This window comes from Hyla sarda, chromosome 3, assembly GCF_029499605.1.
Source record: "Hyla sarda isolate aHylSar1 chromosome 3, aHylSar1.hap1, whole genome shotgun sequence".
NCBI classification, from domain to species: domain Eukaryota; kingdom Metazoa; phylum Chordata; class Amphibia; order Anura; family Hylidae; genus Hyla; species Hyla sarda.
This window is the reverse complement of record NC_079191.1, coordinates 3,518,042-3,535,574: the sequence shown is the minus strand read 5'-3', so window position 1 is coordinate 3,535,574 and position 17,533 is coordinate 3,518,042. Positions and strand designations below refer to the sequence as shown.

At 47.2% G+C, this 17,533-nt stretch overlaps 36 non-coding genes across 36 annotated transcripts; 7 read left to right on the top strand and 29 right to left on the bottom strand.

Moving 5' to 3' along the window:
* Nucleotides 1-163: 163 nt before the first annotated feature.
* TRNAN-GUU (transfer RNA asparagine (anticodon GUU)) lies at nucleotides 164-237 on the top strand. Its single transcript has one exon. It is a non-coding gene; the product is annotated as a tRNA-Asn (tRNA).
* Nucleotides 238-468: 231 nt separating this feature from the next.
* On the bottom strand, nucleotides 469-555 carry TRNAY-GUA (transfer RNA tyrosine (anticodon GUA)). Its single transcript is given in 2 exon segments — nucleotides 469-504; nucleotides 519-555. It is a non-coding gene; the product is annotated as a tRNA-Tyr (tRNA).
* Nucleotides 556-647: 92 nt separating this feature from the next.
* TRNAA-AGC (transfer RNA alanine (anticodon AGC)) lies at nucleotides 648-720 on the bottom strand. The gene has a single exon. It is a non-coding gene; the product is annotated as a tRNA-Ala (tRNA).
* Nucleotides 721-1,058: 338 nt separating this feature from the next.
* Nucleotides 1,059-1,130, bottom strand: TRNAG-UCC (transfer RNA glycine (anticodon UCC)). The gene has a single exon. It is a non-coding gene; the product is annotated as a tRNA-Gly (tRNA).
* Nucleotides 1,131-1,581: 451 nt separating this feature from the next.
* Nucleotides 1,582-1,655, top strand: TRNAN-GUU (transfer RNA asparagine (anticodon GUU)). Its single transcript has one exon. It is a non-coding gene; the product is annotated as a tRNA-Asn (tRNA).
* Nucleotides 1,656-1,886: 231 nt separating this feature from the next.
* TRNAY-GUA (transfer RNA tyrosine (anticodon GUA)) lies at nucleotides 1,887-1,973 on the bottom strand. Its single transcript is given in 2 exon segments — nucleotides 1,887-1,922; nucleotides 1,937-1,973. It is a non-coding gene; the product is annotated as a tRNA-Tyr (tRNA).
* An 816-nt stretch (nucleotides 1,974-2,789) lies between these two features.
* Nucleotides 2,790-2,876, bottom strand: TRNAY-GUA (transfer RNA tyrosine (anticodon GUA)). The gene is given in 2 exon segments: nucleotides 2,790-2,825; nucleotides 2,840-2,876. It is a non-coding gene; the product is annotated as a tRNA-Tyr (tRNA).
* A 498-nt stretch (nucleotides 2,877-3,374) lies between these two features.
* TRNAG-UCC (transfer RNA glycine (anticodon UCC)) lies at nucleotides 3,375-3,446 on the bottom strand. Its single transcript has one exon. It is a non-coding gene; the product is annotated as a tRNA-Gly (tRNA).
* A 451-nt stretch (nucleotides 3,447-3,897) lies between these two features.
* On the top strand, nucleotides 3,898-3,971 carry TRNAN-GUU (transfer RNA asparagine (anticodon GUU)). The gene has a single exon. It is a non-coding gene; the product is annotated as a tRNA-Asn (tRNA).
* Nucleotides 3,972-4,202: 231 nt separating this feature from the next.
* Nucleotides 4,203-4,289, bottom strand: TRNAY-GUA (transfer RNA tyrosine (anticodon GUA)). The gene is given in 2 exon segments: nucleotides 4,203-4,238; nucleotides 4,253-4,289. It is a non-coding gene; the product is annotated as a tRNA-Tyr (tRNA).
* Nucleotides 4,290-4,381: 92 nt separating this feature from the next.
* On the bottom strand, nucleotides 4,382-4,454 carry TRNAA-AGC (transfer RNA alanine (anticodon AGC)). Its single transcript has one exon. It is a non-coding gene; the product is annotated as a tRNA-Ala (tRNA).
* Nucleotides 4,455-4,790: 336 nt separating this feature from the next.
* Nucleotides 4,791-4,862, bottom strand: TRNAG-UCC (transfer RNA glycine (anticodon UCC)). The gene has a single exon. It is a non-coding gene; the product is annotated as a tRNA-Gly (tRNA).
* Nucleotides 4,863-5,618: 756 nt separating this feature from the next.
* TRNAY-GUA (transfer RNA tyrosine (anticodon GUA)) lies at nucleotides 5,619-5,705 on the bottom strand. Its single transcript is given in 2 exon segments — nucleotides 5,619-5,654; nucleotides 5,669-5,705. It is a non-coding gene; the product is annotated as a tRNA-Tyr (tRNA).
* Nucleotides 5,706-6,198: 493 nt separating this feature from the next.
* TRNAG-UCC (transfer RNA glycine (anticodon UCC)) lies at nucleotides 6,199-6,270 on the bottom strand. Its single transcript has one exon. It is a non-coding gene; the product is annotated as a tRNA-Gly (tRNA).
* A 451-nt stretch (nucleotides 6,271-6,721) lies between these two features.
* TRNAN-GUU (transfer RNA asparagine (anticodon GUU)) lies at nucleotides 6,722-6,795 on the top strand. The gene has a single exon. It is a non-coding gene; the product is annotated as a tRNA-Asn (tRNA).
* A 231-nt stretch (nucleotides 6,796-7,026) lies between these two features.
* TRNAY-GUA (transfer RNA tyrosine (anticodon GUA)) lies at nucleotides 7,027-7,113 on the bottom strand. The gene is given in 2 exon segments: nucleotides 7,027-7,062; nucleotides 7,077-7,113. It is a non-coding gene; the product is annotated as a tRNA-Tyr (tRNA).
* Nucleotides 7,114-7,205: 92 nt separating this feature from the next.
* On the bottom strand, nucleotides 7,206-7,278 carry TRNAA-AGC (transfer RNA alanine (anticodon AGC)). The gene has a single exon. It is a non-coding gene; the product is annotated as a tRNA-Ala (tRNA).
* Nucleotides 7,279-7,613: 335 nt separating this feature from the next.
* On the bottom strand, nucleotides 7,614-7,685 carry TRNAG-UCC (transfer RNA glycine (anticodon UCC)). Its single transcript has one exon. It is a non-coding gene; the product is annotated as a tRNA-Gly (tRNA).
* A 756-nt stretch (nucleotides 7,686-8,441) lies between these two features.
* Nucleotides 8,442-8,528, bottom strand: TRNAY-GUA (transfer RNA tyrosine (anticodon GUA)). The gene is given in 2 exon segments: nucleotides 8,442-8,477; nucleotides 8,492-8,528. It is a non-coding gene; the product is annotated as a tRNA-Tyr (tRNA).
* Nucleotides 8,529-9,022: 494 nt separating this feature from the next.
* TRNAG-UCC (transfer RNA glycine (anticodon UCC)) lies at nucleotides 9,023-9,094 on the bottom strand. The gene has a single exon. It is a non-coding gene; the product is annotated as a tRNA-Gly (tRNA).
* A 756-nt stretch (nucleotides 9,095-9,850) lies between these two features.
* On the bottom strand, nucleotides 9,851-9,937 carry TRNAY-GUA (transfer RNA tyrosine (anticodon GUA)). The gene is given in 2 exon segments: nucleotides 9,851-9,886; nucleotides 9,901-9,937. It is a non-coding gene; the product is annotated as a tRNA-Tyr (tRNA).
* A 493-nt stretch (nucleotides 9,938-10,430) lies between these two features.
* Nucleotides 10,431-10,502, bottom strand: TRNAG-UCC (transfer RNA glycine (anticodon UCC)). Its single transcript has one exon. It is a non-coding gene; the product is annotated as a tRNA-Gly (tRNA).
* Nucleotides 10,503-10,953: 451 nt separating this feature from the next.
* On the top strand, nucleotides 10,954-11,027 carry TRNAN-GUU (transfer RNA asparagine (anticodon GUU)). The gene has a single exon. It is a non-coding gene; the product is annotated as a tRNA-Asn (tRNA).
* A 231-nt stretch (nucleotides 11,028-11,258) lies between these two features.
* On the bottom strand, nucleotides 11,259-11,345 carry TRNAY-GUA (transfer RNA tyrosine (anticodon GUA)). The gene is given in 2 exon segments: nucleotides 11,259-11,294; nucleotides 11,309-11,345. It is a non-coding gene; the product is annotated as a tRNA-Tyr (tRNA).
* A 92-nt stretch (nucleotides 11,346-11,437) lies between these two features.
* TRNAA-AGC (transfer RNA alanine (anticodon AGC)) lies at nucleotides 11,438-11,510 on the bottom strand. The gene has a single exon. It is a non-coding gene; the product is annotated as a tRNA-Ala (tRNA).
* A 340-nt stretch (nucleotides 11,511-11,850) lies between these two features.
* TRNAG-UCC (transfer RNA glycine (anticodon UCC)) lies at nucleotides 11,851-11,922 on the bottom strand. The gene has a single exon. It is a non-coding gene; the product is annotated as a tRNA-Gly (tRNA).
* Nucleotides 11,923-12,678: 756 nt separating this feature from the next.
* On the bottom strand, nucleotides 12,679-12,765 carry TRNAY-GUA (transfer RNA tyrosine (anticodon GUA)). The gene is given in 2 exon segments: nucleotides 12,679-12,714; nucleotides 12,729-12,765. It is a non-coding gene; the product is annotated as a tRNA-Tyr (tRNA).
* Nucleotides 12,766-13,259: 494 nt separating this feature from the next.
* Nucleotides 13,260-13,331, bottom strand: TRNAG-UCC (transfer RNA glycine (anticodon UCC)). Its single transcript has one exon. It is a non-coding gene; the product is annotated as a tRNA-Gly (tRNA).
* A 451-nt stretch (nucleotides 13,332-13,782) lies between these two features.
* Nucleotides 13,783-13,856, top strand: TRNAN-GUU (transfer RNA asparagine (anticodon GUU)). The gene has a single exon. It is a non-coding gene; the product is annotated as a tRNA-Asn (tRNA).
* Nucleotides 13,857-14,087: 231 nt separating this feature from the next.
* TRNAY-GUA (transfer RNA tyrosine (anticodon GUA)) lies at nucleotides 14,088-14,174 on the bottom strand. Its single transcript is given in 2 exon segments — nucleotides 14,088-14,123; nucleotides 14,138-14,174. It is a non-coding gene; the product is annotated as a tRNA-Tyr (tRNA).
* Nucleotides 14,175-14,266: 92 nt separating this feature from the next.
* Nucleotides 14,267-14,339, bottom strand: TRNAA-AGC (transfer RNA alanine (anticodon AGC)). The gene has a single exon. It is a non-coding gene; the product is annotated as a tRNA-Ala (tRNA).
* A 337-nt stretch (nucleotides 14,340-14,676) lies between these two features.
* TRNAG-UCC (transfer RNA glycine (anticodon UCC)) lies at nucleotides 14,677-14,748 on the bottom strand. The gene has a single exon. It is a non-coding gene; the product is annotated as a tRNA-Gly (tRNA).
* A 451-nt stretch (nucleotides 14,749-15,199) lies between these two features.
* Nucleotides 15,200-15,273, top strand: TRNAN-GUU (transfer RNA asparagine (anticodon GUU)). The gene has a single exon. It is a non-coding gene; the product is annotated as a tRNA-Asn (tRNA).
* A 410-nt stretch (nucleotides 15,274-15,683) lies between these two features.
* On the bottom strand, nucleotides 15,684-15,756 carry TRNAA-AGC (transfer RNA alanine (anticodon AGC)). The gene has a single exon. It is a non-coding gene; the product is annotated as a tRNA-Ala (tRNA).
* A 341-nt stretch (nucleotides 15,757-16,097) lies between these two features.
* Nucleotides 16,098-16,169, bottom strand: TRNAG-UCC (transfer RNA glycine (anticodon UCC)). Its single transcript has one exon. It is a non-coding gene; the product is annotated as a tRNA-Gly (tRNA).
* Nucleotides 16,170-16,925: 756 nt separating this feature from the next.
* TRNAY-GUA (transfer RNA tyrosine (anticodon GUA)) lies at nucleotides 16,926-17,012 on the bottom strand. The gene is given in 2 exon segments: nucleotides 16,926-16,961; nucleotides 16,976-17,012. It is a non-coding gene; the product is annotated as a tRNA-Tyr (tRNA).
* Nucleotides 17,013-17,533: the final 521 nt, after the last annotated feature.

Sequence of the window (17,533 nt, the reverse complement as noted above, 5' to 3'; positions counted from 1 at the left end):
GAAGCATAACTACCCTCTGGTTCCTGTCAAGCTGCTAGCGGGAAGGCGGTCTCTGCCGTTTCAGCAAGTTTAGCTTAAAAGCCGATTGTTATGGGCTGAAGTCCACCTGGAGACCAGCATTTGGGTTTTCGCTTGTGCCTAGTCACGAGCATGCAGCACCGTTGTCTCTGTGGCGCAATCGGTTAGCGCGTTCGGCTGTTAACCGAAAGGTTGGTGGTTCAAGCCCACCCAGGGACGAGGTCCCCTTTTTGATTTGGTTGCACGTCACAGCTAAAGGTGGTTCTTTGGCGAGCCTTAGATGTGCTCTCAACTGAAAGCTTGGTCTCTGTGCCTGTTTTAAAGTCCCAATGTTGACGGGAGACCTCTCTGGAAAGGGTGTTTCTAGTGTTAAGAGTAGGGGTCAGCGGAAGTGTGTGTGTTTCAGCAGCTTGAAACATCCCAAATGAAAACATACCCCCCAAAAAAATGTCCTTCGAGCCGGAATCGAACCAGCGACCTAAGGATTGCCGATTGTTCTACTACAGTCCTCCGCTCTACCAGCTGAGCTATCGAAGGATTGGCAAAGCTGGGTGTGTGCAACTCTTTGGCTTGGCTAAGAGTGCCATGAGCATTAGCTAAAAAGATGTTTGAAAAAGTCAAAAAGTTTTTGGAGGATGCGGGCATCGATCCCGCTACCTCTCGCATGCTAAGCGAGCGCTCTACCATTTGAGCTAATCCCCCATGTCTGACCCACGCATTTAGCCACGCAATCCACTGATCAATCTCTGTAACTGTTTGAAACTTTTTTTTTTTTTTTTTTTTTTTTTTAAGTGTCAAAATATTTTTGACATTAGAAGACTAAGACTGGGATGTTTACAGAGCTTCGCGTGGCTTAATACTTAGGACAAGAAAGTTGTTATGTAGCAGATGAGGCTCTAGAGCCATGGGACCCTTTTGGGAGGAGCATTGTAATGGGAGGAGCATTGTAATGTAAGGAGCTGAAAGGGTGCTTCTAGCTGCAAAATTTTTTACCATGAAAGAGCAAGCATAGGAGACAGGTGACAAAACCTTGAAAGAAATGCGTTGGCCGGGAATCAAACCCGGGTCAACTGCTTGGAAGGCAGCTATGCTTACCACTATACCACCAACGCTTCTTTGACAGCTGTGATGTCGGTGATGTCGGTGACGTCTGTGATTCGCATGGCTTAGACTGACTACTTCTGCTATCATGAAGAGCAAAATTCGTTCACAAAGACCTTAAAACACCTCCAAAGAAGAGGAACAATGCGTTGGCCTAGAAACGAACTTGCCTCAATTACAATGGTGGAAACAGTAAAATTGATTGCTTAGCAGAGGATGGTTTCGATCCATCGACCTCTGGGTTATGGGCCCAGCACGCTTCCGCTGCGCCACTCTGCTTCTGTCTGTAAAGGAGATGAGAAGCATAACTACCCTCTGGTTCCTGTCAAGCTGCTAGTGGGAAGGCGGTCTCTGCCGTTTCAGCAAGTTTAGCTTAAAAGCCGATTGTTATGGGCTGAAGTCCACCTGGAGACCAGCATTTGGGTTTTCGCTTGTGCCTAGTCACGAGCATGGAGCACCGTTGTCTCTGTGGCGCAATCGGTTAGCGCGTTCGGCTGTTAACCGAAAGGTTGGTGGTTCAAGCCCACCCAGGGACGAGGTCCCCTTTTTGATTTGGTTGCACGTCACAGCTAAAGGTGGTTCTTTGGCGAGCCTTAGATGTGCTCTCAACTGAAAGCTTGGTCTCTGTGCCTGTTTTAAAGTCCCAATGTTGACGGGAGACCTCTCTGGAAAGGGTGTTTCTAGTGTTAAGAGTAGGGGTCAGCGGAAGTGTGTGTGTTTCAGCAGCTTGAAACATCCCAAATGAAAACATACCCCCCAAAAAAATGTCCTTCAAGCCGGAATCGAACCAGCGACCTAAGGATTGCCGATTTTTCTACTACAGTCCTCCGCTCTACCAGCTGAGCTATCGAAGGATTGGCAAAGCTGGGTGTGTGCAACTCTTTGGCTTGGCTAAACCACTATACCACCAACGCTTCTTTGACAGCTGTGATGTCGGTGATGTCGGTGACGTCTGTGATTCGCATGGCTTAGACTGACTACTTCTGCTATCATGAAGAGCAAAATTCGTTCACAAAGACCTTAAAACACCTCCAAAGAAGAGGAACAATGCGTTGGCCTAGAAACGAACTTCACTCAATTACAATGGTGGAAACAGTAAAATTGATTGCTTAGCAGAGGATGGTTTCGATCCATCGACCTCTGGGTTATGGGCCCAGCACGCTTCCGCTGCGCCACTCTGCTTCTGTCTGTAAAGGAGATGAGAAGCATAACTACCCTCTGGTTCCTGTCAAGCTGCTAGTGGGAAGGCGGTCTCTGCCGTTTCAGCAAGTTTAGCTTAAAAGCCGATTGTTATGGGCTGAAGTCCACCTGGAGACCAGCATTTGGGTTTTCGCTTGTGCCTAGTCACGAGCATGCAGCACCGTTGTCTCTGTGGTGCAATCGGTTAGCGCGTTCTGCTGTTAACCGAAAGGTTGGTGGTTCAAGCCCACCCAGGGACGAGGTCCCCTTTTTGATTTGGTTGCACGTCACAGCTAAAGGTGGTTCTTTGGCAAGCCTTAGATGTGCTCTCAACTGAAAGCTTGGTCTCTGTGCCTGTTTTAAAGTCCCAATGTTGACGGGAGACCTCTCTGGAAAGGGTGTTTCTAGTGTTAAGAGTAGGGGTCAGCGGAAGTGTGTGTGTTTCAGCAGCTTGAAACATCCCAAATGAAAACATACCCCCCAAAAAAATGTCCTTCGAGCCGGAATCGAACCAGCGACCTAAGGATTGCCGATTGTTCTACTACAGTCCTCCGCTCTACCAGCTGAGCTATCGAAGGATTGGCAAAGCCGGGTGTGTGCAACTCTTTGGCTTGGCTAAGAGTGCCATGAGCATTAGCTAAAAAGATGTTTGAAAAAGTCAAAAAGTTTTTGGAGGATGCAGGCATCGATCCCGCTACCTCTCGCATGCTAAGCGAGCGCTCTACCATTTGAGCTAATCCCCCATGTCTGACCCACGCATTTAGCCACGCAATCCACTGATCAATCTCTGTAACTGTTTGAAATTTTTTTTTTTTTTTTTTTTTTAAGTGTCAAAATATTTTTGACATTAGAAGACTAAGACTGGGATGTTTACAGAGCTTCGCGTGGCTTAATACTTAGGACAAGAAAGTTGTTATGTAGCAGATGAGGCTCTAGAGCCATGGGACCCTTTTGGGAGGAGCATTGTAATGGGAGGAGCATTGTAATGTAAGGAGCTGAAAGGGTGCTTCTAGCTGCAAAATTTTTTACCATGAAAGAGCAAGCATAGGAGACAGGTGACAAAACCTTGAAAGAAATGCGTTGGCCGGGAATCGAACCCGGGTCAACTGCTTGGAAAGCAGCTATGCTTACCACTATACCACCAACGCTTCTTTGACAGCTGTGATGTCGGTGATGTCGGTGACGTCTGTGATTCGCATGGCTTAGACTGACTACTTCTGCTATCATGAAGAGCAAAATTCGTTCACAAAGACCTTAAAACACCTCCAAAGAAGAGGAACAATGCGTTGGCCTAGAAACGAACTTGCCTCAATTACAATGGTGGAAACAGTAAAATTGATTGCTTAGCAGAGGATGGTTTCGATCCATCGACCTCTGGGTTATGGGCCCAGCACGCTTCCGCTGCGCCACTCTGCTTCTGTCTGTAAAGGAGATGAGAAGCATAACTACCCTCTGGTTCCTGTCAAGCTGCTAGCGGGAAGGCGGTCTCTGCCGTTTCAGCAAGTTTAGCTTAAAAGCCGATTGTTATGGGCTGAAGTCCACCTGGAGACCAGCATTTTGGTTTTCGCTTGTGCCTAGTCACGAGCATGCAGCACCGTTGTCTCTGTGGCGCAATCGGTTAGCGCGTTCGGCTGTTAACCGAAAGGTTGGTGGTTCAAGCCCACCCAGGGACGAGGTCCCCTTTTTGATTTGGTTGCACGTCACAGCTAAAGGTGGTTCTTTGGCGAGCCTTAGATGTGCTCTCAACTGAAAGCTTGGTCTCTGTGCCTGTTTTAAAGTCCCAATGTTGATGGGAGACCTCTCTGGAAAGGGTGTTTCTAGTGTTAAGAGTAGGGGTCAGCGGAAGTGTGTGTGTTTCAGCAGCTTGAAACATCCCAAATGAAAACATACCCCCCAAAAAAATGTCCTTCGAGCCGGAATCGAACCAGCGACCTAAGGATTGCCGATTGTTCTACTACAGTCCTCCGCTCTACCAGCTGAGCTATCGAAGGATTGGCAAAGCTGGGTGTGTGCAACTCTTTGGCTTGGCTAAGAGTGCCATGAGCATTAGCTAAAAAGATGTTTGAAAAAGTCAAAAAGTTTTTGGAGGATGCGGGCATCGATCCCGCTACCTCTCGCATGCTAAGCGAGCGCTCTACCATTTGAGCTAATCCCCCATGTCTGACCCACGCATTTAGCCACGCAATCCACTGATCAATCTCTGTAACTGTTTGAAACTTTTTTTTTTTTTTTTTTTTTTTTAAGTGTCAAAATATTTTTGACATTAGAAGACTAAGACTGGGATGTTTACAGAGCTTCGCGTGGCTTAATACTTAGGACAAGAAAGTTGTTATGTAGCAGATGAGGCTCTAGAGCCATGGGACCCTTTTGGGAGGAGCATTGTAATGGGAGGAGCATTGTAATGTAAGGAGCTGAAAGGGTGCTTCTAGCTGCAAAATTTTTTACCATGAAAGAGCAAGCATAGGAGACAGGTGACAAAACCTTGAAAGAAATGCGTTGGCCGGGAATCGAACCCGGGTCAACTGCTTGGAAGGCAGCTATGCTTACCACTATACCACCAACGCTTCTTTGACAGCTGTGATGTCGGTGATGTCGGTGACGTCTGTGATTCGCATGGCTTAGACTGACTACTTCTGCTATCATGAAGAGCAAAATTCGTTCACAAAGACCTTAAAACACCTCCAAAGAAGAGGAACAATGCGTTGGCCTAGAAACGAACTTGCCTCAATTACAATGGTGGAAACAGTAAAATTGATTGCTTAGCAGAGGATGGTTTCGATCCATCGACCTCTGGGTTATGGGCCCAGCACGCTTCCGCTGCGCCACTCTGCTTCTGTCTGTAGAGGAGATGAGAAGCATAACTACCCTCTGGTTCCTGTCAAGCTGCTAGTGGGAAGGCGGTCTCTGCCGTTTCAGCAAGTTTAGCTTAAAAGCCGATTGTTATGGGCTGAAGTCCACCTGGAGACCAGCATTTGGGTTTTCGCTTGTGCCTAGTCACGAGCATGCAGCACCGTTGTCTCTGTGGTGCAATCGGTTAGCGCGTTCTGCTGTTAACCGAAAGGTTGGTGGTTCAAGCCCACCCAGGGACGAGGTCCCCTTTTTGATTTGGTTGCACGTCACAGCTAAAGGTGGTTCTTTGGCAAGCCTTAGATGTGCTCTCAACTGAAAGCTTGGTCTCTGTGCCTGTTTTAAAGTCCCAATGTTGACGGGAGACCTCTCTGGAAAGGGTGTTTCTAGTGTTAAGAGTAGGGGTCAGCGGAAGTGTGTGTGTTTCAGCAGCTTGAAACATCCCAAATGAAAACATACCCCCCAAAAAAATGTCCTTCGAGCCGGAATCGAACCAGCGACCTAAGGATTGCCGATTGTTCTACTACAGTCCTCCGCTCTACCAGCTGAGCTATCGAAGGATTGGCAAAGCTGGGTGTGTGCAACTCTTTGGCTTGGCTAAGAGTGCCATGAGCATTAGCTAAAAAGATGTTTGAAAAAGTCAAAAAGTTTTTGGAGGATGCGGGCATCGATCCCGCTACCTCTCGCATGCTAAGCAAGCGCTCTACCATTTGAGCTAATCCCCCATGTCTGACCCACGCATTTAGCCACGCAATCCACTGATCAATCTCTGTAACTGTTTGAAACTTTTTTTTTTTTTTTTAAGTGTCAAAATATTTTTGACATTAGAAGACTAAGACTGGGATGTTTACAGAGCTTCGCGTGGCTTAATACTTAGGACAAGAAAGTTGTTATGTAGCAGATGAGGCTCTAGAGCCATGGGACCCTTTTGGGAGGAGCATTGTAATGGGAGGAGCATTGTAATGTAAGGAGCTGAAAGGGTGCTTCTAGCTGCAAAATTTTTTACCATGAAAGAGCAAGCATAGGAGACAGGTGACAAAACCTTGAAAGAAATGCGTTGGCCGGGAATCGAACCCGGGTCAACTGCTTGGAAGGCAGCTATGCTTACCACTATACCACCAACACTTCTTTGACAGCTGTGATGTCGGTGATGTCGGTGACGTCTGTGATTCGCATGGCTTAGACTGACTACTTCTGCTATCATGAAGAGCAAAATTCGTTCACAAAGACCTTAAAACACCTCCAAAGAAGAGGAACAATGCGTTGGCCTAGAAACGAACTTGCCTCAATTACAATGGTGGAAACAGTAAAATTGATTGCTTAGCAGAGGATGGTTTCGATCCATCGACCTCTGGGTTATGGGCCCAGCACGCTTCCGCTGCGCCACTCTGCTTCTGTCTTTAAAGGAGATGAGAAGCATAACTACCCTCTGGTTCCTGTCAAGCTGCTAGCGGGAAGGCGGTCTCTGCCGTTTCAGCAAGTTTAGCTTAAAAGCCGATTGTTATGGGCTGAAGTCCACCTGGAGACCAGCATTTGGGTTTTCGCTTGTGCCTAGTCACGAGCATGCAGCACCGTTGTCTCTGTGGCGCAATCGGTTAGCGCGTTCGGCTGTTAACCGAAAGGTTGGTGGTTCAAGCCCACCCAGGGACGAGGTCCCCTTTTTGATTTGGTTGCACGTCACAGCTAAAGGTGGTTCTTTGGCGAGCCTTAGATGTGCTCTCAACTGAAAGCTTGGTCTCTGTGCCTGTTTTAAAGTCCCAATGTTGACGGGAGACCTCTCTGGAAAGGGTGTTTCTAGTGTTAAGAGTAGGGGTCAGCGGAAGTGTGTGTGTTTCAGCAGCTTGAAACATCCCAAATGAAAACATACCCCCCAAAAAAATGTCCTTCGAGCCGGAATCGAACCAGCGACCTAAGGATTGCCGATTGTTCTACTACAGTCCTCCGCTCTACCAGCTGAGCTATCGAAGGATTGGCAAAGCTGGGTGTGTGCAACTCTTTGGCTTGGCTAAGAGTGCCATGAGCATTAGCTAAAAAGATGTTTGAAAAAGTCAAAAAGTTTTTGGAGGATGCGGGCATCGATCCCGCTACCTCTCGCATGCTAAGCGAGCGCTCTACCATTTGAGCTAATCCCCCATGTCTGACCCACGCATTTAGCCACGCAATCCACTGATCAATCTCTGTAACTGTTTGAAACTTTTTTTTTTTTTTTTTTTTTTTAAGTGTCAAAATATTTTTGACATTAGAAGACTAAGACTGGGATGTTTACAGAGCTTCGCGTGGCTTAATACTTAGGACAAGAAAGTTGTTATGTAGCAGATGAGGCTCTAGAGCCATGGGACCCTTTTGGGAGGAGCATTGTAATGGGAGGAGCATTGTAATGTAAGGAGCTGAAAGGGTGCTTCTAGCTGCAAAATTTTTTACCATGAAAGAGCAAGCATAGGAGACAGGTGACAAAACCTTGAAAGAAATGCGTTGGCCGGGAATCGAACCCGGGTCAACTGCTTGGAAGGCAGCTATGCTTACCACTATACCACCAACGCTTCTTTGACAGCTGTGATGTCGGTGATGTCGGTGACGTCTGTGATTCGCATGGCTTAGACTGACTACTTCTGCTATCATGAAGAGCAAAATTCGTTCACAAAGACCTTAAAACACCTCCAAAGAAGAGGAACAATGCGTTGGCCTAGAAACGAACTTGCCTCAATTACAATGGTGGAAACAGTAAAATTGATTGCTTAGCAGAGGATGGTTTCGATCCATCAACCTCTGGGTTATGGGCCCAGCACGCTTCCGCTGCGCCACTCTGCTTCTGTCTGTAAAGGAGATGAGAAGCATAACTACCCTCTGGTTCCTGTCAAGCTGCTAGTGGGAAGGCGGTCTCTGCCGTTTCAGCAAGTTTAGCTTAAAAGCCGATTGTTATGGGCTGAAGTCCACCTGGAGACCAGCATTTGGGTTTTCGCTTGTGCCTAGTCACGAGCATGCAGCACCGTTGTCTCTGTGGTGCAATCGGTTAGCGCGTTCTGCTGTTAACCGAAAGGTTGGTGGTTCAAGCCCACCCAGGGACGAGGTCCCCTTTTTGATTTGGTTGCACGTCACAGCTAAAGGTGGTTCTTTGGCAAGCCTTAGATGTGCTCTCAACTGAAAGCTTGGTCTCTGTGCCTGTTTTAAAGTCCCAATGTTGACGGGAGACCTCTCTGGAAAGGGTGTTTCTAGTGTTAAGAGTAGGGGTCAGCGGAAGTGTGTGTGTTTCAGCAGCTTGAAACATCCCAAATGAAAACATACCCCCCAAAAAAATGTCCTTCGAGCCGGAATCGAACCAGCGACCTAAGGATTGCCGATTGTTCTACTACAGTCCTCCGCTCTACCAGCTGAGCTATCGAAGGATTGGCAAAGCTGGGTGTGTGCAACTCTTTGGCTTGGCTAAGAGTGCCATGAGCATTAGCTAAAAAGATGTTTGAAAAAGTCAAAAAGTTTTTGGAGGATGCGGGCATCGATCCCGCTACCTCTCGCATGCTAAGCAAGCGCTCTACCATTTGAGCTAATCCCCCATGTCTGACCCACGCATTTAGCCACGCAATCCACTGATCAATCTCTGTAACTGTTTGAAACTTTTTTTTTTTTTTTTTAAGTGTCAAAATATTTTTGACATTAGAAGACTAAGACTGGGATGTTTACAGAGCTTCGCGTGGCTTAATACTTAGGACAAGAAAGTTGTTATGTAGCAGATGAGGCTCTAGAGCCATGGGACCCTTTTGGGAGGAGCATTGTAATGGGAGGAGCATTGTAATGTAAGGAGCTGAAAGGGTGCTTCTAGCTGCAAAATTTTTTACCATGAAAGAGCAAGCATAGGAGACAGGTGACAAAACCTTGAAAGAAATGCGTTGGCCGGGAATCGAACCCGGGTCAACTGCTTGGAAGGCAGCTATGCTTACCACTATACCACCAACACTTCTTTGACAGCTGTGATGTCGGTGATGTCGGTGACGTCTGTGATTCGCATGGCTTAGACTGACTACTTCTGCTATCATGAAGAGCAAAATTCGTTCACAAAGACCTTAAAACACCTCCAAAGAAGAGGAACAATGCGTTGGCCTAGAAACGAACTTGCCTCAATTACAATGGTGGAAACAGTAAAATTGATTGCTTAGCAGAGGATGGTTTCGATCCATCGACCTCTGGGTTATGGGCCCAGCACGCTTCCGCTGCGCCACTCTGCTTCTGTCTGTAAAGGAGATGAGAAGCATAACTACCCTCTGGTTCCTGTCAAGCTGCTAGTGGGAAGGCGGTCTCTGCCGTTTCAGCAAGTTTAGCTTAAAAGCCGATTGTTATGGGCTGAAGTCCACCTGGAGACCAGCATTTGGGTTTTCGCTTGTGCCTAGTCACGAGCATGCAGCACCGTTGTCTCTGTGGTGCAATCGGTTAGCGCGTTCTGCTGTTAACCGAAAGGTTGGTGGTTCAAGCCCACCCAGGGACGAGGTCCCCTTTTTGATTTGGTTGCACGTCACAGCTAAAGGTGGTTCTTTGGCAAGCCTTAGATGTGCTCTCAACTGAAAGCTTGGTCTCTGTGCCTGTTTTAAAGTCCCAATGTTGACGGGAGACCTCTCTGGAAAGGGTGTTTCTAGTGTTAAGAGTAGGGGTCAGCGGAAGTGTGTGTGTTTCAGCAGCTTGAAACATCCCAAATGAAAACATACCCCCCAAAAAAATGTCCTTCGAGCCGGAATCGAACCAGCGACCTAAGGATTGCCGATTGTTCTACTACAGTCCTCCGCTCTACCAGCTGAGCTATCGAAGGATTGGCAAAGCTGGGTGTGTGCAACTCTTTGGCTTGGCTAAGAGTGCCATGAGCATTAGCTAAAAAGATGTTTGAAAAAGTCAAAAAGTTTTTGGAGGATGCGGGCATCGATCCCGCTACCTCTCGCATGCTAAGCAAGCGCTCTACCATTTGAGCTAATCCCCCATGTCTGACCCACGCATTTAGCCACGCAATCCACTGATCAATCTCTGTAACTGTTTGAAACTTTTTTTTTTTTTTTTAAGTGTCAAAATATTTTTGACATTAGAAGACTAAGACTGGGATGTTTACAGAGCTTCGCGTGGCTTAATACTTAGGACAAGAAAGTTGTTATGTAGCAGATGAGGCTCTAGAGCCATGGGACCCTTTTGGGAGGAGCATTGTAATGGGAGGAGCATTGTAATGTAAGGAGCTGAAAGGGTGCTTCTAGCTGCAAAATTTTTTACCATGAAAGAGCAAGCATAGGAGACAGGTGACAAAACCTTGAAAGAAATGCGTTGGCCGGGAATCGAACCCGGGTCAACTGCTTGGAAGGCAGCTATGCTTACCACTATACCACCAACACTTCTTTGACAGCTGTGATGTCGGTGATGTCGGTGACGTCTGTGATTCGCATGGCTTAGACTGACTACTTCTGCTATCATGAAGAGCAAAATTCGTTCACAAAGACCTTAAAACACCTCCAAAGAAGAGGAACAATGCGTTGGCCTAGAAACGAACTTGCCTCAATTACAATGGTGGAAACAGTAAAATTGATTGCTTAGCAGAGGATGGTTTCGATCCATCGACCTCTGGGTTATGGGCCCAGCACGCTTCCGCTGCGCCACTCTGCTTCTGTCTTTAAAGGAGATGAGAAGCATAACTACCCTCTGGTTCCTGTCAAGCTGCTAGCGGGAAGGCGGTCTCTGCCGTTTCAGCAAGTTTAGCTTAAAAGCCGATTGTTATGGGCTGAAGTCCACCTGGAGACCAGCATTTGGGTTTTCGCTTGTGCCTAGTCACGAGCATGCAGCACCGTTGTCTCTGTGGCGCAATCGGTTAGCGCGTTCGGCTGTTAACCGAAAGGTTGGTGGTTCAAGCCCACCCAGGGACGAGGTCCCCTTTTTGATTTGGTTGCACGTCACAGCTAAAGGTGGTTCTTTGGCGAGCCTTAGATGTGCTCTCAACTGAAAGCTTGGTCTCTGTGCCTGTTTTAAAGTCCCAATGTTGACGGGAGACCTCTCTGGAAAGGGTGTTTCTAGTGTTAAGAGTAGGGGTCAGCGGAAGTGTGTGTGTTTCAGCAGCTTGAAACATCCCAAATGAAAACATACCCCCCAAAAAAATGTCCTTCGAGCCGGAATCGAACCAGCGACCTAAGGATTGCCGATTGTTCTACTACAGTCCTCCGCTCTACCAGCTGAGCTATCGAAGGATTGGCAAAGCTGGGTGTGTGCAACTCTTTGGCTTGGCTAAGAGTGCCATGAGCATTAGCTAAAAAGATGTTTGAAAAAGTCAAAAAGTTTTTGGAGGATGCGGGCATCGATCCCGCTACCTCTCGCATGCTAAGCGAGCGCTCTACCATTTGAGCTAATCCCCCATGTCTGACCCACGCATTTAGCCACGCAATCCACTGATCAATCTCTGTAACTGTTTGAAACTTTTTTTTTTTTTTTTTTTTTTTTTTTTAAGTGTCAAAATATTTTTGACATTAGAAGACTAAGACTGGGATGTTTACAGAGCTTCGCGTGGCTTAATACTTAGGACAAGAAAGTTGTTATGTAGCAGATGAGGCTCTAGAGCCATGGGACCCTTTTGGGAGGAGCATTGTAATGGGAGGAGCATTGTAATGTAAGGAGCTGAAAGGGTGCTTCTAGCTGCAAAATTTTTTACCATGAAAGAGCAAGCATAGGAGACAGGTGACAAAACCTTGAAAGAAATGCGTTGGCCGGGAATCGAACCCGGGTCAACTGCTTGGAAGGCAGCTATGCTTACCACTATACCACCAACGCTTCTTTGACAGCTGTGATGTCGGTGATGTCGGTGACGTCTGTGATTCGCATGGCTTAGACTGACTACTTCTGCTATCATGAAGAGCAAAATTCGTTCACAAAGACCTTAAAACACCTCCAAAGAAGAGGAACAATGCGTTGGCCTAGAAACGAACTTGCCTCAATTACAATGGTGGAAACAGTAAAATTGATTGCTTAGCAGAGGATGGTTTCGATCCATCGACCTCTGGGTTATGGGCCCAGCACGCTTCCGCTGCGCCACTCTGCTTCTGTCTGTAAAGGAGATGAGAAGCATAACTACCCTCTGGTTCCTGTCAAGCTGCTAGTGGGAAGGCGGTCTCTGCCGTTTCAGCAAGTTTAGCTTAAAAGCCGATTGTTATGGGCTGAAGTCCACCTGGAGACCAGCATTTGGGTTTTCGCTTGTGCCTAGTCACGAGCATGCAGCACCGTTGTCTCTGTGGTGCAATCGGTTAGCGCGTTCTGCTGTTAACCGAAAGGTTGGTGGTTCAAGCCCACCCAGGGACGAGGTCCCCTTTTTGATTTGGTTGCACGTCACAGCTAAAGGTGGTTCTTTGGCAAGCCTTAGATGTGCTCTCAACTGAAAGCTTGGTCTCTGTGCCTGTTTTAAAGTCCCAATGTTGACGGGAGACCTCTCTGGAAAGGGTGTTTCTAGTGTTAAGAGTAGGGGTCAGCGGAAGTGTGTGTGTTTCAGCAGCTTGAAACATCCCAAATGAAAACATACCCCCCAAAAAAATGTCCTTCGAGCCGGAATCGAACCAGCGACCTAAGGATTACCGATTGTTCTACTACAGTCCTCCGCTCTACCAGCTGAGCTATCGAAGGATTGGCAAAGCTGGGTGTGTGCAACTCTTTGGCTTGGCTAAGAGTGCCATGAGCATTAGCTAAAAAGATGTTTGAAAAAGTCAAAAAGTTTTTGGAGGATGCGGGCATCGATCCCGCTACCTCTCGCATGCTAAGCAAGCGCTCTACCATTTGAGCTAATCCCCCATGTCTGACCCACGCATTTAGCCACGCAATCCACTGATCAATCTCTGTAACTGTTTGAAACTTTTTTTTTTTTTTTTTAAGTGTCAAAATATTTTTGACATTAGAAGACTAAGACTGGGATGTTTACAGAGCTTCGCGTGGCTTAATACTTAGGACAAGAAAGTTGTTATGTAGCAGATGAGGCTCTAGAGCCATGGGACCCTTTTGGGAGGAGCATTGTAATGGGAGGAGCATTGTAATGTAAGGAGCTGAAAGGGTGCTTCTAGCTGCAAAATTTTTTACCATGAAAGAGCAAGCATAGGAGACAGGTGACAAAACCTTGAAAGAAATGCGTTGGCCGGGAATCGAACCCGGGTCAACTGCTTGGAAGGCAGCTATGCTTACCACTATACCACCAACACTTCTTTGACAGCTGTGATGTCGGTGATGTCGGTGACGTCTGTGATTCGCATGGCTTAGACTGACTACTTCTGCTATCATGAAGAGCAAAATTCGTTCACAAAGACCTTAAAACACCTCCAAAGAAGAGGAACAATGCGTTGGCCTAGAAACGAACTTGCCTCAATTACAATGGTGGAAACAGTAAAATTGATTGCTTAGCAGAGGATGGTTTCGATCCATCGACCTCTGGGTTATGGGCCCAGCACGCTTCCGCTGCGCCACTCTGCTTCTGTCTTTAAAGGAGATGAGAAGCATAACTACCCTCTGGTTCCTGTCAAGCTGCTAGCGGGAAGGCGGTCTCTGCCGTTTCAGCAAGTTTAGCTTAAAAGCCGATTGTTATGGGCTGAAGTCCACCTGGAGACCAGCATTTGGGTTTTCGCTTGTGCCTAGTCACGAGCATGCAGCACCGTTGTCTCTGTGGCGCAATCGGTTAGCGCGTTCGGCTGTTAACCGAAAGGTTGGTGGTTCAAGCCCACCCAGGGACGAGGTCCCCTTTTTGATTTGGTTGCACGTCACAGCTAAAGGTGGTTCTTTGGCGAGCCTTAGATGTGCTCTCAACTGAAAGCTTGGTCTCTGTGCCTGTTTTAAAGTCCCAATGTTGACGGGAGACCTCTCTGGAAAGGGTGTTTCTAGTGTTAAGAGTAGGGGTCAGCGGAAGTGTGTGTGTTTCAGCAGCTTGAAACATCCCAAATGAAAACATACCCCCCAAAAAAATGTCCTTCGAGCCGGAATCGAACCAGCGACCTAAGGATTGCCGATTGTTCTACTACAGTCCTCCGCTCTACCAGCTGAGCTATCGAAGGATTGGCAAAGCTGGGTGTGTGCAACTCTTTGGCTTGGCTAAGAGTGCCATGAGCATTAGCTAAAAAGATGTTTGAAAAAGTCAAAAAGTTTTTGGAGGATGCGGGCATCGATCCCGCTACCTCTCGCATGCTAAGCGAGCGCTCTACCATTTGAGCTAATCCCCCATGTCTGACCCACGCATTTAGCCACGCAATCCACTGATCAATCTCTGTAACTGTTTGAAACTTTTTTTTTTTTTTTTTTTTTTTTTAAGTGTCAAAATATTTTTGACATTAGAAGACTAAGACTGGGATGTTTACAGAGCTTCGCGTGGCTTAATATTTAGGACAAGAAAGTTGTTATGTAGCAGATGAGGCTCTAGAGCCATGGGACCCTTTTGGGAGGAGCATTGTAATGGGAGGAGCATTGTAATGTAAGGAGCTGAAAGGGTGCTTCTAGCTGCAAAATTTTTTACCATGAAAGAGCAAGCATAGGAGACAGGTGACAAAACCTTGAAAGAAATGCGTTGGCCGGGAATCGAACCCGGGTCAACTGCTTGGAAGGCAGCTATGCTTACCACTATACCACCAACGCTTCTGTGACAGCTGTGATGTCGGTGATGTCGGTGACGTCTGTAATTCGCATGGCTTAGACTGACTACTTCTGCTATCATGAAGAGCAAAATTCGTTCACAAAGACCTTAAAACACCTCCAAAGAAGAGGAACAATGCGTTGGCCTAGAAACGAACTTGCCTCAATTACAATGGTGGAAACAGTAAAATTGATTGCTTAGCAGAGGATGGTTTCGATCCATCGACCTCTGGGTTATGGGCCCAGCACGCTTCCGCTGCGCCACTCTGCTTCTGTCTGTAAAGGAGATGAGAAGCATAACTACCCTCTGGTTCCTGTCAAGCTGCTAGTGGGAAGGCGGTCTCTGCCGTTTCAGCAAGTTTAGCTTAAAAGCCGATTGTTATGGGCTGAAGTCCACCTGGAGACCAGCATTTGGGTTTTCGCTTGTGCCTAGTCACGAGCATGCAGCACCGTTGTCTCTGTGGCGCAATCGGTTAGCGCGTTCGGCTGTTAACCGAAAGGTTGGTGGTTCAAGCCCACCCAGGGACGAGGTCCCCTTTTTGATTTGGTTGCACGTCACAGCTAAAGGTGGTTCTTTGGCGAGCCTTAGATGTGCTCTCAACTGAAAGCTTGGTCTCTGTGCCTGTTTTAAAGTCCCAATGTTGACGGGAGACCTCTCTGGAAAGGGTGTTTCTAGTGTTAAGAGTAGGGGTCAGCGGAAGTGTGTGTGTTTCAGCAGCTTGAAACATCCCAAATGAAAACATACCCCCCAAAAAAATGTCCTTCGAGCCGGAATCGAACCAGCGACCTAAGGATTGCCGATTGTTCTACTACAGTCCTCCGCTCTACCAGCTGAGCTATCTAAGGATTGGCAAAGCTGGGTGTGTGCAACTCTTTGGCTTGGCTAAGAGTGCCATGAGCATTAGCTAAAAAGATGTTTGAAAAAGTCAAAAAGTTTTTGGAGGATGCGGGCATCGATCCCGCTACCTCTCGCATGCTAAGCGAGCGCTCTACCATTTGAGCTAATCCCCCATGTCTGACCCACGCATTTAGCCACGCAATCCACTGATCAATCTCTGTAACTGTTTGAAACTTTTTTTTTTTTTTTTTTTTTTTTTTTTTAAGTGTCAAAATATTTTTGACATTAGAAGACTAAGACTGGAATGTTTACAGAGCTTCGCGTGGCTTAATACTTAGGACAAGAAAGTTGTTATGTAGCAGATGAGGCTCTAGAGCCATGGGACCCTTTTGGGAGGAGCATTGTAATGGGAGGAGCATTGTAATGTAAGGAGCTGAAAGGGTGCTTCTAGCTGCAAAATTTTTTACCATGAAAGAGCAAGCATAGGAGACAGGTGACAAAACCTTGAAAGAAATGCGTTGGCCGGGAATCGAACCCGGGTCAACTGCTTGGAAGGCAGCTACGCTTACCACTATACCACCAACGCTTCTTTGACAGCTGTGATGTCGGTGATGTCGGTGACGTCTGTGATTCGCATGGCTTAGACTGACTACTTCTGCTATCATGAAGAGCAAAATTCGTTCACAAAGACCTTAAAACACCTCCAAAGAAGAGGAACAATGCGTTGGCCTAGAAACGAACTTGCCTCAATTACAATGGTGGAAACAGTAAAATTGATTGCTTAGCAGAGGATGGTTTCGATCCATCGACCTCTGGGTTATGGGCCCAGCACGCTTCCGCTGCGCCACTCTGCTTCTGTCTGTAAAGGAGATGAGAAGCATAACTACCCTCTGGTTCCTGTCAAGCTGCTAGTGGGAAGGCGGTCTCTGCCGTTTCAGCAAGTTTAGCTTAAAAGCCGATTGTTATGGGCTGAAGTCCACCTGGAGACCAGCATTTGGGTTTTCGCTTGTGCCTAGTCACGAGCATGCAGCACCGTTGTCTCTGTGGTGCAATCGGTTAGCGCGTTCTGCTGTTAACCGAAAGGTTGGTGGTTCAAGCCCACCCAGGGACGAGGTCCCCTTTTTGATTTGGTTGCACGTCACAGCTAAAGGTGGTTCTTTGGCAAGCCTTAGATGTGCTCTCAACTGAAAGCTTGGTCTCTGTGCCTGTTTTAAAGTCCCAATGTTGACGGGAGACCTCTCTGGAAAGGGTGTTTCTAGTGTTAAGAGTAGGGGTCAGCGGAAGTGTGTGTGTTTCAGCAGCTTGAAACATCCCAAATGAAAACATACCCCCCAAAAAAATGTCCTTCGAGCCGGAATCGAACCAGCGACCTAAGGATTGCCGATTGTTCTACTACAGTCCTCCGCTCTACCAGCTGAGCTATCGAAGGATTGGCAAAGCTGGGTGTGTGCAACTCTTTGGCTTGGCTAAACCACTATACCACCAACGCTTCTTTGACAGCTGTGATGTCGGTGATGTCGGTGACGTCTGTGATTCGCATGGCTTAGACTGACTACTTCTGCTATCATGAAGAGCAAAATTCGTTCACAAAGACCTTAAAACACCTCCAAAGAAGAGGAACAATGCGTTGGCCTAGAAACGAACTTGCCTCAATTACAATGGTGGAAACAGTAAAATTGATTGCTTAGCAGAGGATGGTTTCGATCCATCGACCTCTGGGTTATGGGCCCAGCACGCTTCCGCTGCGCCACTCTGCTTCTGTCTGTAAAGGAGATGAGAAGCATAACTACCCTCTGGTTCCTGTCAAGCTGCTAGTGGGAAGGCGGTCTCTGCCGTTTCAGCAAGTTTAGCTTAAAAGCCGATTGTTATGGGCTGAAGTCCACCTGGAGACCAGCATTTGGGTTTTCGCTTGTGCCTAGTCACGAGCATGCAGCACCGTTGTCTCTGTGG